Source organism: Nicotiana tomentosiformis, chromosome 11 (genome assembly GCF_000390325.3).
Source record: "Nicotiana tomentosiformis chromosome 11, ASM39032v3, whole genome shotgun sequence".
Taxonomy (NCBI): Eukaryota; Viridiplantae; Streptophyta; class Magnoliopsida; order Solanales; family Solanaceae; genus Nicotiana; species Nicotiana tomentosiformis.
Window position 1 is genome coordinate 45,562,583 of NC_090822.1, and position 14,972 is coordinate 45,577,554.

The following is a 14,972-nucleotide window of genomic DNA, read 5'->3' on the forward strand; positions in this document are numbered from 1 at the left end:
TTAAACCACGTATCCTTTAAACCGCGTACAGATTTAATTATTACTCATTTTTAGGGTAAACAGTTTGGCACCCACCGTGAGGCTAAGGGTAATAGTGGTGATTTAATATGGATCTTTATAACACACTATATTTTACGCTTGTTCTTTGAAGTTTGATTTCAGGATGATTCAATATGTCAAATTCCCAATCTGCTCATTTGGGTGTTGACGCCGAGTCAGACCACCACGGTGAAAATAATAACGTGGTTCCAAGCAACAACGTACCCCATGTTGGCCCTAATGGCTTTTCGATCGCTGACCCAGTCGATGCCAATTCACAGGTTGCTATCAACATCAACCTACCGACTGATCCTGATAACAACATTCACGGGGCACCACGGCCATCGGTTAACAAGGCACCCGAAAGGGGGAGGTGATGGAGTTAGCTTACATTTGATTTTTGAGATATTGCAAGCTCAACAAGTTGCTATTGCACAACTGTAGAGTCAAAATCACGCGCACAACACGGCCGAACCCAAACAGGTTGGAGAAGATGCTCAGAGAGAAGAACAGATTGTCACAGAACCCAACGGATCCGGACCCGGAAAAACTTCGGAGGTGATGAAAATTCTCGAAGCACTGATAAAATGAGTGGAATCCGGCGAGAAGAAGATAGAGGCGAACGACAAGAAGGTGGAAACTAATAATTCGAGGGTCGATCAGATCCCGGGAGCGCCTCCAATATTGAAGGGACCAGATTCCAAAAAGTTCATTCAGAAACCTTTCCTCCTAAGCACTGCACCAAAGCCAATTCTGAAAAGGTTCCAAATGCCCGACATTCCCAGATACAACGAGACCATAAATCCCAATGAGCATGTGACCTCCTATAAGTGTGCAATAAAAGACAACGACCTCTAGGATGACTAGATCGAGTCGGTGTTGTAGAAGAAATTCGGGGAGACCTTATCCAAGGGAGCAATGACATGGTACCATAACTTACCTCTAAATTCTATTGATTCATTTGCTATGCTTGCAGATGCCTTCGTTAAAGCCCATGTTAGCGCTATCAAAGTCGAAACGAGTAAATCGGACCTATTCAAAGTCAAAGGGACAACGAGATGCTTAGGGAATTCGTGTCGAGATTCCAGATGGAACGGATGGACCTGCCCCCGGTTGCAAACGATTGGGCCTGTTACATCCCATGTTTTCGTACGTAAAAGTACGTCGTAAGTCAGTTGATGTATGCTCGAAAATTAGATAATCTTTGAAAGTACATAAAGTAAGTTAATCATGTTAACTTGGAGGTTACAAATATTTAAGATCATTAACTGCAAGTACCAAGAAGTTTGGAAGGTTTATAAGCTAAACAAATCGAAGAAAATATGTTTCGTCGAAATGACAAGTTGGGAATGTTATAACTCGTACTTTTGGGGTGATACTAGGGCGATTAACATGCTATGAAGGTGATATTATGAGGAATTTTAGTCGTGTTATAGTCGTGTGTTAAGTTTTGAAGTCAAACATGTTAGGAAACCAAAGTCGACAAAAGTTGTCGCAAGTTACGTTCATAATTTTATTTAAATTTTAGGTCTAATGTTATTGAGATTTTCTCTCAATTTAATCGGAATTACGGGTTCATCCACCAACCAAATTGAGGATCTACGATTCTATTTTCCAATGCATTAAACCGTTTGTCAATACGATGTCAGAGTGGAGAGATATTCGCGTTTTTGCGAGACTGCGCAAGCAGCTCCCTTTGGGACCCACAAGGTCGGTTGAGGATTATCTTGATATATAAATTTGTAACCTTCTTCTATAAGACTCATTTTGACCCAAATCAGACCTAAAAAGTCTCTCTAGACATCCTAAATACATCCTTAGGGTTTTGAAGCAATTCCACCATCCACAACTCAAAATCAAGATGCGAACACATCAACATGATCCTTACGACATAGGTTAGACTTAGCCGTCCTCCTTTCTCCTTATAACGCATGTTTTGGAAAGATATTCGTGGCTAAGGAAGATTGTCACCTCTGTATTTTAGTTATACAAGCATAAGTAAGGGTGTGGGTCAAAGGGAACAAGGTTTGGAAGCAAGAACACTAGAGGTATGTAGGGTTTTCGTTTCGTTTTCGGCATGATTTGGTTTAGCTATGTTCTAACCTTTCTTCTTGATATTTTAAGGGTTTTTCAAGGGAAATATCAGAATGTATTGTATCCTTGTATATTATTCAATTCCATATGTTAATTATGAAAGAAAATACACTAGGTTGGAACTTCAAAACACGACAAAAACAAAAGGGCAAATCGCCAATTTGGCCTATGCCATCCGGACTTCCGGTTGTTCCGTTCCTTTGATGTTTTTATGTATACCTAATCCCCATATGATCCTAATAGTTTCATTTAAGATTATATAAGCTTAATTTTCATGTGTTGATGCTTAGATTATTCCTAAATCTTATTTAGACTTTCATGTCACAAGTTAGCCACTATGAGTCGACATTACATTCACAATTCCATTTTGTCGATCGTTTGACACTATTGTGGATAACTGGATCTCTTTTAGTTTGATGTCATCATCTTAGCCGGGTATCCATTCCTGTGTATATTGTGGTGCTTGCTATTGTTTTTGGGGATCATCTAATTTTAGGGAAAACTCTGTCGAAATTTTTGGAAATTCGACGAGTTGGAAAAATCTTGAGTTCCTTGGTTCTAAATTGATTATAGAGGGATCCTAATGAGTTAATTAACCTTAGTCTCTCATGTACACACTCAGTTTCTCCCTAATATGGGGATAGCATCCTCCGTCCAACTTATGAACGACGAGCGTCAGATTACGTTTGTGATACCGTTTATGGTTTCCTTCATGATCTCTTGAGTCCATATGATGTTGCCACACGTGTTATGCCTCATACATGCTTACATTGATTATGCTGGGGGATATAGCCCATAACACCAGTGAGGCCTATTGATTATATACTGGGGGGAGATAGCCGATAACGCCATCGAGGCCTATTAATTATATGCTGGGGGGAGATAACCCATAACACCAGCTGAGCCTGTTGATTATTTATTTACCTGCTGGGTGGATATAGCCCATAACACCAGTCATGCATGTTATATATGCGTATATAGCTTAAGTTTGCATTGCATGACTATACATGAGGCTAGTTCAGTTTTACAGTTACCTGATTAGGGGGATATAGCCCATAACACCAGACAGGTACCGGTTCAGATAGTTGTTCAGTTTCAGCACAGTTTCAGCTTAAACTTTGGTTCAGTTCCAGCTCAGTTGCTAGTTCAGACTCTTGTTTAGCTTTCAGCTTATATTTAGATTTCCATCTTACAGTCATACTTTAGTATGCTTTACATATGCTTTCCACCCTATATACTTTGTACATATTGTACTCACGTCCCTTCCGAGGCACTGCGTTTCATGCCGCACAAGTACAAATAGGTCAGCATTTGAGCCACATCAGTAGGCCATCCACTAGCTGTTGGAGTCACTCCGCTTACTCCCGGAGTTACTTATATTTTGGTATGTGTATAGTCAGCTAGTTTGGGTATGACGGGGCCCTGTTCCGTCCAGTACTTTTTCAGTTCAGCACTCCTAGAGGCCTGTAGATATGCACCTGTGCAGTTAGTATGTTTTTGTTTGTCAGCTTGTGTTACCCTTGTCAGCTTTCCAGATTGTACAATTCTTATTAGCTATGCTTCTGCCTGTTCAGTTTATCCGTTTATATTCATGATTAGTAGATTATCAGCAAGTTTAGTGATGATCGGCACTTAGTGTCGGTTATCCGTTGTGACCCTAGGCCGGGTCGTGACAAACATGGTATTAGAGCAGTTCAGTCCTAGGGTGTCTAAAAGCCGTATCTAGTAGAGTCTTGTTTATGAGTGTGTTGCGCGCCACACTGATAAACAGGAGGCTACAGAGCATTATAGGATGGTTGTCCTTCTTCTCTAGATCGTGTGATAGAGCTATGTTATAAGAATTCAGCCTTCTGACGAAACGTTTTATATATAGTGATGCCGATGAAGAGACTCACAGTTGTCCAGAAGGGCAAACACGTTGTTGGCCAGTAGGGGTGTTCAAAACCGAACTGAAACCGAAAACCGAACCACAAAAGTGGCTTAATAGCTTATTGGTATTGGATTAACAGTTTAATGGATGGGGAACATATTGAAATTTTTTTATTAATGACTTATCGGTTTGGGGGCGGATTATTCAATTTTCTTAACGGATAATCCGTTAACCCGTTAAGAATATATATATATATATATATATATAAATTTATTTTTATCCATATGTTACTATGTATATTAAATAATAAAAATCCCTTCCACACTTCCACTTCCAGTACTGCCACTGTATTACTCTATTAGACATTTAGACTTTAGAAACCCTAACATCTAAAAATCTTAATTTCCCTTAGAAACCCAACGGCCAGCCCTCTCGCCATATCGCCTCTCCCTCTCGTCGTCTCGCCTCTCCCTCTCGCCGACTCGCCATATCGCCTCTCCCTCTCGCCGTCTCCCTCTCGTCTCTTGCCATAGCCAGAGCAGCAGATGTAGTTTTCCATTAAGGCGTATTAGTTTTATTACATTAGAATTGCATATTTGATTTTTGGCTTTTCCATTACTTATTAGTGCTTTTTTTTCTTCTGTATTCCTGAATATTTGTGTTTTTCCTATCTGAACAAAGCTTGGTTTGAGTCTTTTAGTTGAGGGGTTTATCTCTTTTAGCTCCTTGCCAATCGTTTTGTTCAATACCGTTAACTTTCATTTATTTAGTTGATATAAGCACGATCTTTAACTGAATTTCCTCAAACTAACTATTGTTTCTGTCTTAATTTAATCTTGTGTCTTTCTGCAGATAGTTCCTTAATCTGTACCATGGCTGAAAATATACAAAGTGATAAGGTGATGGGTGAAAGTGAGGCTTCTAATTCAAATGCAATAAGTCAAGCTGAAATAACGGAGTCAAATATAACCAAAAAAGGAAAAAAGGTCTGTTGTGTGGGATCATTTAAGAGAAATTATTACTTCCGAAGGGAGTACAAAAGCAAAATGTGACTATTGCTTTATTGAGTATTGTTTTAAGACCTAAGACGGTACGTCAACACTTCTTTCTCATATGTTTAAGTGTCCTAAACGCCCTGCTATTATTGATAAAAAACAATCAAATTTAGGCTTTCAATCTGTTCCGGGGGAGGGGGGGAGGGGTAGTCAGGGTGACGTAGATGTTGTTACTTGGAAATTTGATCAAGAAGAGTGTAGGTAGGCGTTATGTCGTATGGTAATAGTTGATGAGCTTCCTTTCAGCTTTATTGAGAAAGAAGGTTTTAGAGACTTTATGAAAGTGGTGCAACCTTATTTTCGGATCCCTTCCCATAGTACTGTAACTAGGGATTGTTTTGATCTTTTTAATGAAGAAAAGCAAAAGTTGAAGAGGTCTTTTATAGAAACAAAATAAAGAGTATATATTACCACTGATACCTGGACTTCTATACAAAGAATCAATTACATGTGTATCACTGCCCATTTGATTGATAGCGAATGGAATATGCATAAGAGAATAATTATTTTTTATCCTATTGTTAGTCATAAAGGCGATGATATGGCAAATAGTAATGGTAGGTGCTTACGTGAGTGGGGGATAAATAAGATCGTTACTGTTACAATTGATAATGCAAGCTCAAATGATGTGACAATAAAAGAATTGTCTAAGCAATTAACAAAAATGGGAACTAATTTGATGAACGGTAATCAACTTCACGTGAGATGTATGGCTCACATCATGAATCTTGTGGTCTAGAATGGTTTAAAAGAATCTTCAGTGTCTATTGAACGTGTTAGGTATACAGTGAGATATGTTAGGCAATCTCATGCGAGGCTGAAGAGGTTTCAAGAATGTTTTGATGATGAACAACTAAATTGTAAAAAAATCTTTATGCTTGGATGTTCCAACTAGGTGAAATTCCACCTACTTGATGTTGCGCAGGGTTGTTGAATTTGAAAGTGCATTTTCAAATTATGCTTCTAGTGAAATTGGCCTGAGACATTATCTTGAGCATTCTTATATTGAAGTTGGAATTCCTATAGGTGAACTTTTGAGTAGTGTTTGGGAGAATGTAAAAAGAATTACAAAGTTTCTTGAAGTCTTCTATTTTCTTACTTTGAAAATATCTGGATCACGTTATCTTACATCGAATATTTATTTTCTTGAAATTTGTGCGGTTGCTGTTTATTTGAAGCAACTAATAGCAAATGAAGATACAGTTTTAAGTGAAATGACAAAGAAGATGAAAGAAAAGTTTGATAAGTATTGGGGTGATCCAGGGAAAATGAATAAGATAATTTTCATCTCATGTATTTTGGATCCACTTACAAGCTCGAATCAGTTGGCTATGCACTTGTAAAGATGTTTGGTGAAAATCCGGGGGCAACTATACAAGAAGAAGTGAAGAAGTATGTGACTTCATTATTTAGTGTGTATGTAAAGTCCAGCTCAAAATGTGTCGTGCTTGCTTCATCTTTAGATTGTTATTCATTGGACACTTCTACTTCCGGGCTTTCTGGCAGTCAAGTAAGCACCCAAAATACATGACTTTTAAAATCACTCATGCAAGATATAAAAAAAATATAAAAGTGGGAGTGGAGGTGTGGATACTAGAACAGAGTTAGATAAATATTTTGGTGAAGAAACTGAGGATGGCACTAAAGAATTTGATGTTCTTCTCTAGTGGAAATTGAACTCAGCTAGATTTCCTGTTCTTGCGGAGATGGCTCGTGATGTATTAGCTATTCCGGTTTCAAGTGTGGCATCCGAATGTGCGTTTAGTACGGGAGGACGTCTTCTTGATTCATTTAGGAGTTCATTAACTCCTAAATTGGTGCAAGCTCTAGTGTGTCTTCAAGATTGGCTTCGAAATAAAAAATTAAAACAACTTGTTAGTGTTGAGGAAGATCTTGATAAAATCGAGCAGCTTGAACAAGGTAATAATATTGTTACTATATTTGTTGTAAATAACTGTTGTGGATATGCTTATATTTATCGCACGACTCATTATTTTAATTTTTTTATTCAGATTTAGCTAGCGATGGAAAAGACCCTTCCGTAATTGACGTGTAGTGTTAATATATCTGGTAAGAATTCAAATTATGGATGTGCATCGGTTCTGTTTCATTATAGCAATTTTGATCATTTCCCATGCCCCAATCTGTAGCACTGGATTTGTGTTTTGATGACTCTCTTTGGATGGCTACCTGGTATTGTCTATGCTGTTTATGTCCTCACAAAGTGATCAGTCATCTTCCTTCCCTATGGCAATTCTTCTCAAATTGCATACAATATACTACTAGTATTTAGGCAGAATAGTATCTGATTCCTTTTCTTTGACCCAATATACTGCAAAAAAAATTGAAAAAGCAAGATAGTGCCTTACAGGTACAAGGGTGGCCTTTCAGTTTAGAGCTCTGTGAAGTTGTTTGACAGGGAATTAGTTAAGTTTCTTGCAAGTGATTTCAAGTTTCTTCCTTTGGTATTGAAGGGATCACTGGAAAAATGAAATCTGAGCCTTAATGCATTATGCATGTGAACGGATGCTGTAACCGCAAATTGCTTTATACTTATGTTGTCTCTATGATTTACTTTATGACTACTTTAGACAGTGCTTAGTTAAAGCCACTCAAATGCTTTATTTCCTTCTTGGGGTTCAATCACATGTTACTCTCTAGTTTCATGCTAATTAACACTTTGCTGTATTCTCACTTAAGACACAAAACTAATGTGATTTTACTGTAATTATCTTCTTAGAACATTCACAAGGTTCTACACCCTTTGTTAACAGTTATATCATTTAGATTGCAGTTGATTAGTTTACTTGTTCATTCGATTTGTCTGTGTAACATTATACTTCGTTAACTAAAATATTCACAAGTTTCTACACAACTTTATGAACTGTGATTATGTCATTCTGTGAACAAGACCAACAAACTAGCTAGCTGAACTGTAACATTATACTTGGTGTTTCCAGTAGCCTTTTTATTTAATTTTAGTTCGTTCCCATAATAAAAGTAGTCAGTCCAAATAGGTTTTTAATTATCGGGTGGCCCGATAACCGCACCAATAACCTAATAGCTAAACCGATACCAATTCGCCCGATATCTTATCGGATGGCTAGCGAATTAATATATTTAAAAGCCGATAACCGATAAGCTGAACCGTTAAGAGTAAATAACCGCCCGATCTGCCCGATAAGTAGCCCTACTGGCCAGGGTAGTAGCAGAGTACCCCCTGAGTTATATAAGCAAGAGGAGTCCAGATATGAGGTTCCATCCGGAGCTTCACAGACTCCGTCTATTCAGGGAGAGGTTAGGGGTGCTCCAGCTATCGCACCCCTGGCTCCTCAGCACGATGACATGAGGGAGGCCGTCAGATTATCGACTACCATTGCAGTTACTCAGGTCAGACGGTAGCATACAGGTCCTCAGGGTGACGATACGGGTTCTAGTCGTGATTTTCTCAAATTGAAGTCTCCAGCTTTCACGGGAGCTAGCACATCAGAGGATCCCATGGATTTTCTAGACAGAATAGCCATAGCCCTTAGAGTTATGCATGCCACAGATAGAGAGATAGTTGAATTGGCAGCATATAAATTACAAGATATCGCAGCTGGTTGGTATTCCACTTGGGAGATCTAGGGGAGCAAATACTACTCTAGCTACATGGAGGGAGTTCTCAGAGGCATTCCTCCGCCATTACTTACCTACAGAGACGTGTAGGGCACGATTGGATAAGTTCTTAACATTGAGACAATGGGGCATCAGTGTTGCAAAATACAACCTCTGTTTTAATTCTTTGGCGAGGTTTGCTCCTGTAGTTGTATCAGACTTGGAGGACAAGGTACATAGGTATGTAGCGCGACTTGGTCCTCACTTAGTAAATGAGTGTATGACTGTATCTATGAAGTCAGGTGAGAACATTGCACGTATTCAGGCATTTTTTCGTAGCACACGAGGAAAGGAAACATAAGCAGAGGACTGACAGAGATAGAAGCTCAAGCAAGAGCGACAGAAGATACGATGCGAGATTTAAAGGTAAGTAAGGTAAATGTGAAGAAGGTACAATATACTCAAGTATAGACGCTTGTGAATAGATTAGACTTCAAATAGAGGGCTAGAAGCGACGTGATTCAGTATCCAAAAATTATGGTGGTGTTGTCAGAAGCATATCTTCCAGCCTATAGTTTTTAGGTACCGAGAGGTCTAGTTACGAGAGTAAATAAGAGTTAGAGGCGGCGTGATGTCTCGCTTGAGGTTATAGACTAGCACAAGGAAATCTATGGTGCTAGCAAGATTAAATGAAGGCTGCGAGTAGTATGAATAGATACATGTAGGTCGCAAGCTAAAGTATGACAGAGCAACAAGGTTTTAGGTAGATAAGAGTAAGGCTAATAAAAATGTGAGTGAGAAGGTGACGATAATAGGTAAGGCATCAGGATTAAGCCCATCAAAACAAGAGAGCTGATGGTTTTCGTAAGTTATAGAAAGCTCAGTATAGCCTGAATGAACTCGAAGGAGTTTAAGACTAGGAGCATTTTGAAGAGATGGAATGCTGCCCTGGTAGTAGAATAAAAGTGTAATTATGGTAAATGATAATAGGATGACGTTTAGGCCTTCGATTGAGTATGATTCAAAGAGAAGGGATTTCATGAATTGAAGGGGATTAGAATACCCCCATAAGATGAATCACATTGAGATGCTATAAAATATGGTTATAGTATCATCCCTAGGTGGATCCGAAAAATAACTTCAGATGTTCCCCGATGATATGTGAGCCAAGTGACAATGTATTACATAAGAGGTTTCAAGTTATAGGTGGTAGATTATAGATCAACATTAAGGTGAATCAACAGTGAATGGATAAAAGTTCAAAAGCATGAGATGAGATTAGGCTATCATTCTTAAGATGAACAGAATGAGGAAGCATTAAAGGACTTAGATTTATACATAAAGGATAAGCAGGGAGAGAATAACCTGGGGTTGGGTAGTAGACCTCGGTAATAGTTATGTATATGTTCACAAAGTGAGGCTTGGAGAGAATGGATAAAAGCTGGAGGAAAAAGGGAGAGAAGAGTTGCATAGGTATGCGTAAATGGACAGAGTCCTACCGGTTTCATGATAGAAGGTAGCAATAGTTACGATATTGGAAGAATTCCTAACCAAGGTCGTGGTGTGAGAAAGAGGCCTAAAGGGGGGAATGCCCTGGACTTTGGATTTATTCGCATAACAATTGTCTAGATAGAAAGGACAATATAAAAGTATTCGTAAGAGTTGTAGGTTATAAGATTGATAAGCACATCAGTCAACATTCGAGGACAAATGTTCCAAAGGGGGGAATGATGTTACACCCCATGTTTTCATACGTAAAAGTACGTCGTAAGTCAGTTGATGTATGCTCGAAAATTAGATCATCTTTGAAAGTAATCAAAGTAAGTTAATCATGTTACCTTGGAGGTTACACATATTTAATATCATGAACTGCAAGTACCAAGAGGGTTGTAAGGTTTAGAAGCTAAACAAATCGAAGAAAATATGTTTCGTCGAAACGACAAGTTGGGAATATTATCACTCGTAATTTTGGGGTGATACTAGGGTGATTTACATGATATGTAGGTGATATTATGAGGTAATTTAGTCTTATTATAGTCGTGTGTTAAGTTTTGAAGTCAAACGAGTTAGGAAACAAAAGTCAACAAATGTTGTCGCAAGTTACGTTCATAATTTAACTTAAACTTTAGGTATAATGTTACTGAGCTTCTCTCTCAAAATAATAGGAATTACAAGGTGATACACCCACCAAATTAAAGATATACGAGTATAGTTTCAAGCGCATTAAACTGTTTGTCGATACGACGTCATAGTGGAGAGATATTTGTATTTTTGCGAGACTGCGCAAGCAGCTCCCTTTGGGACCCACAAGGTCGGTTGAGGATTATCTTGATATATAAAGTTGTAGCCTTTGTCTCTAAGGCTCATTTCGACACAAATCAGACCTAAAAGGTCTCTCTAGACATCCTAAATACATCCTTAGGGGTTTGAAGTAATTCCACCATCCGCAACTCAAACTCAAGATGCGAGCACATCAACGCGATCCTTACGACATAGGTAAGTCTTTGCAGTCCTCCTTTCTCCTTATAACTCATGTTTTGGAAAGAGCTTCGTGTCTAAGGAAACTTGTCACCTCTGTATTTTAGTTATACAAGCTTAATTAAGGGTGTGGATCAAAGGGAACAAGGTTTGGAAGCAAGAACACAAGAGGTATGTAGGGTTTTCGTTTCGTTTTCGGCATGATTTGGTTTAGCTATGTTCTAGCCTTTCTTCTTGATCTTTTAAGGGTTTTTCAAGATAAATATCAGCATGTATTATATCCTTGTATATTATTGAATTCCATATGTTAATTATGGAAGAAAATAGTCTAGTTTGGAACTTCAAAACACGACAAAAACAAAATGGCTAATCGCCAATTTGGCCTATGCCATCTGGACTTCCATTTGTTCCATTTCCTTTGATGTTTTTATATATACCTAACCCCCATATGATCCTAATAGTTTCATTTAAGATTTTATAAGTTTAATTTTCATGTGTTGATGCTTAAATTATTCTTAAATCATATTTAGACTTTCATATGACAAGTTAGCCCCTATGACTCGACATTACATTCACAATTCCATTTTGTCGATCGTTTGACACTATTGTGGATAACTATATCTCTTTTAGTTTGATATCATCATCTTTTTCGGGTATCCATTTCCATGTATATTGTGGTTCTTGCTGTTGTTTTTGTGGATCACCTAGTTTTAGCGGAAAATCTGCTGAAATTTTTGGAAATTCGAAGAGTTGGACAAATCTTGAGTTCAACAACTACAACAACATACCAGTATTATCCCACACCATGGGGTCTGGGGAGGGTAGCATGTACGCAGACCTTACCCCTACCTTGTAAAGATAGAGAGGCTATTTCCAATAGACCCTCGGCTCAGGAAAGCATAAGTACCACATCAATGAAAATATAGACAAGAAGGGACAGTACCAAAAAGCCATATAAAACAGAATAAAAATAACAAGATAGTAAGGTGATCAACAATGAAAGAAAATAACGCTTAGTCATAAAAACCTACTACCAACAGAAAGCGAGACTACTTATCAATACTACTGTTATGAACACTCTAGACTACCTACTCTACTACCCTAATCCTCGACCTCCATACCTTCCTATCAAGGGTCATGTCCTCAGTCAGCTGAAGTTGCGTCATGTCTTACCTAATAACCTCTCCCCACCTATTCTTTGGCCTACTTCTACCTCTCCGTAGGCCCTCTAATGTCAACCTCTCACACCTCCTCATCGGGGCATCAATGCTCCTCCTCCTCCTCACATGACCAAACCACCTCAGCCGTGCTTCCGACATCTTGTCCTCAATAGGGGGCCACACCCACCCTGTCGCGAATAACCTCATTTCTTATCCTATCTAACCTGGTGTGTCCGCACATCTATCTCAACATCTTCATCTCTTCTACCTTCATCTTCTAGACATGAGCGATATTGACTAACCAACACTCAGCCCCATAGAACATCGTTGGTCTGACTACCACTCTGTAGAACTTACCCTTAAGTTTTGGTGGCACCTTCTTGTCACACAAAACACCGGAAGCGAGTCTCCATTTCATCCCTCCCGCCCCAATACGATGTGTGACATATTCATAAATCTCCCCACCCCCCTGAATAATAGACCCAATGTACTTAAAACATCCTCTTCTAGGGATGACCTGCGAGTCCAGCCTCACCTCCCCTTCCCCTCCTTGAGTCTCGCCACTGAACTTATACTCTAAGTATTCTGTCTTGGTCCTGCTCAACTTGAAACATTTAGATTCCAGGGTCTACCTCCATACCTCTAATTGCGCGTTCACACCGTCTTGAGTCTCGTCAATCAATACAATATCATCTGCAAATAGCGTGCACCACGACACCTCCCCTTGGATATGGCGCGTCAGTACGTCCATCGCCAGAGCAAATAAAAAAGGGCTGAGTGCCGACCCCTGATGCAACCCCATCATAACCGAAAAATGGTCCGAGTCCCCACCCACCATCTTCACTCGGGTCTTTGCTCCATAATACATGTCCTTAATCAACCTAACATAGGAAACAGGTACACCTCTAGCCTCCAAACATCTCCACAAAACCTCCCTCAGAACTTTATCATACGCCTTTTATAAGTCGATGAACACCATATGCAAGTCCTTTTTTCTCTCCCTATACTGCTCCATCAATCTCCTAATAAGGTGGATGGCTTATGTAGTCGAACGCCCCAGCATAAACCCAAACCGATTTTCGGAAATAGATACACTCCTCCTCACCCTTAGCTCTACCACTCTCTCCCAGACTTTCATAGTATGGCTAAGCAGCTTGATACCCCGATAGTTATTGCAATTTTGGATATCACCCTTGTTCTTGTATAAAGGAACCATCGTGCTCCACCTCCACTCTTCGGGCATCTTCTTCGTTCTAAAAATGACATTAAATAACCTAGTGAGCCACTCCAAGCCTGCCTTGCCCGTACTCTTCCAAAACTCCATCGGGATTTCATCCGGCCCGGTCGCTTTGCCCCTGCTCATCTTACGCATAGCCCCCTCAACTTCATCAACTATAATCCGCCTACAATACCCAAAGTCACAACGGGTCCCGGAGAGTTCCAAATCACCCAGTACAATGCTCCTGTTCCCCTCCTCATTCAAGAGACTATGGAAGTAGGTCTGTCATCTCCGACGAATAAGCCCCTCATAGAACAAAACTCTACCTTCTTCGTCCTTTATGCACTTCACTTGGTCCAAGTCACGCGCCTTCCTTTCTCGCGCCTTGGCTAACCTGAACAACCTCTTATCCCCACCTTAACCCTCGAGTTCCTCATACAAATGGCTAAAAACTGCAGTCTTGGCCGCCGTAACTGCTAGCTTTGCCTCTTTCTTAGCCAACTTATAATTCTCCCTATTCAGATACACTACTTTCTTAGTTTCCACTTTTCCTTGCACCTATCCATTTCACAAGCAGTCTCCCTTGTGACTACCAGAGTAACCCTTTGAGACCCCTAATACCTCTCTCTCGGCTTCCCTAATGCACTGCGTAGTCGTGGTCCACATAGCGCTTGCGTCCCCACTACTCCTCCAAGCCCCCATAGTCAATAGCTTGACCCCCAACTCCTGCGCTTTAGCTTCCATCAAGGCTCACCACTTGATCCTATATGGGCTATACATCGCCCTCTTCCTCCTCTTCCTCGTGATCTCAAGGTCCATGACCAAGAGCCTATGAAAGGTCGAGAGGTTCTCACTCGGAATGACTTTGCAATCCGTGCAAAGACCTCTATCGGACTTCCTGCAGAGTAAATAATCAATCTGAGTCTCGGCCACCGAACTCCGTAAGGTGACCAAGTGCTCCCTCTTCTTCAGGAAACTCGAGTTTTCTATCACCAAATCAAATGCTCTAGCAAAGTCCAGCAGAGACATTCCTCCTCCGTTTCTATCTCCAAAACCAAAGCAACCATGCACATCATCATACCCCCAGACGTCGCTCCAATGTGACCATTGAAATCTCCTCCTATGAAAAGCTTCTCGGTATGCAGGATACCACACACCATCTCATCCAAATCCTCCCATAAATGCCTCTTGATTTCCTCATCCAAGCCTGCTTTGGGTGCGTACGCACTGATTATGTTCAAAGTAAAACCTCCAACAACTAGCTTAATAGTCATCAGCCTGCCATTCACCCTCCTAACCTGCACCACTAGTTCATGGAGGTCCTTATCAACCAAGATACCTACCCCGTTTCTGCCTCCCACTATCCCAAAATACCATAGTTTGAACCTGTCTACATCTCGCGCCTTATGTCCTACCCACCTAGTCTCCTGTACACAAGCTATATTAATCTTCCTTTTCTC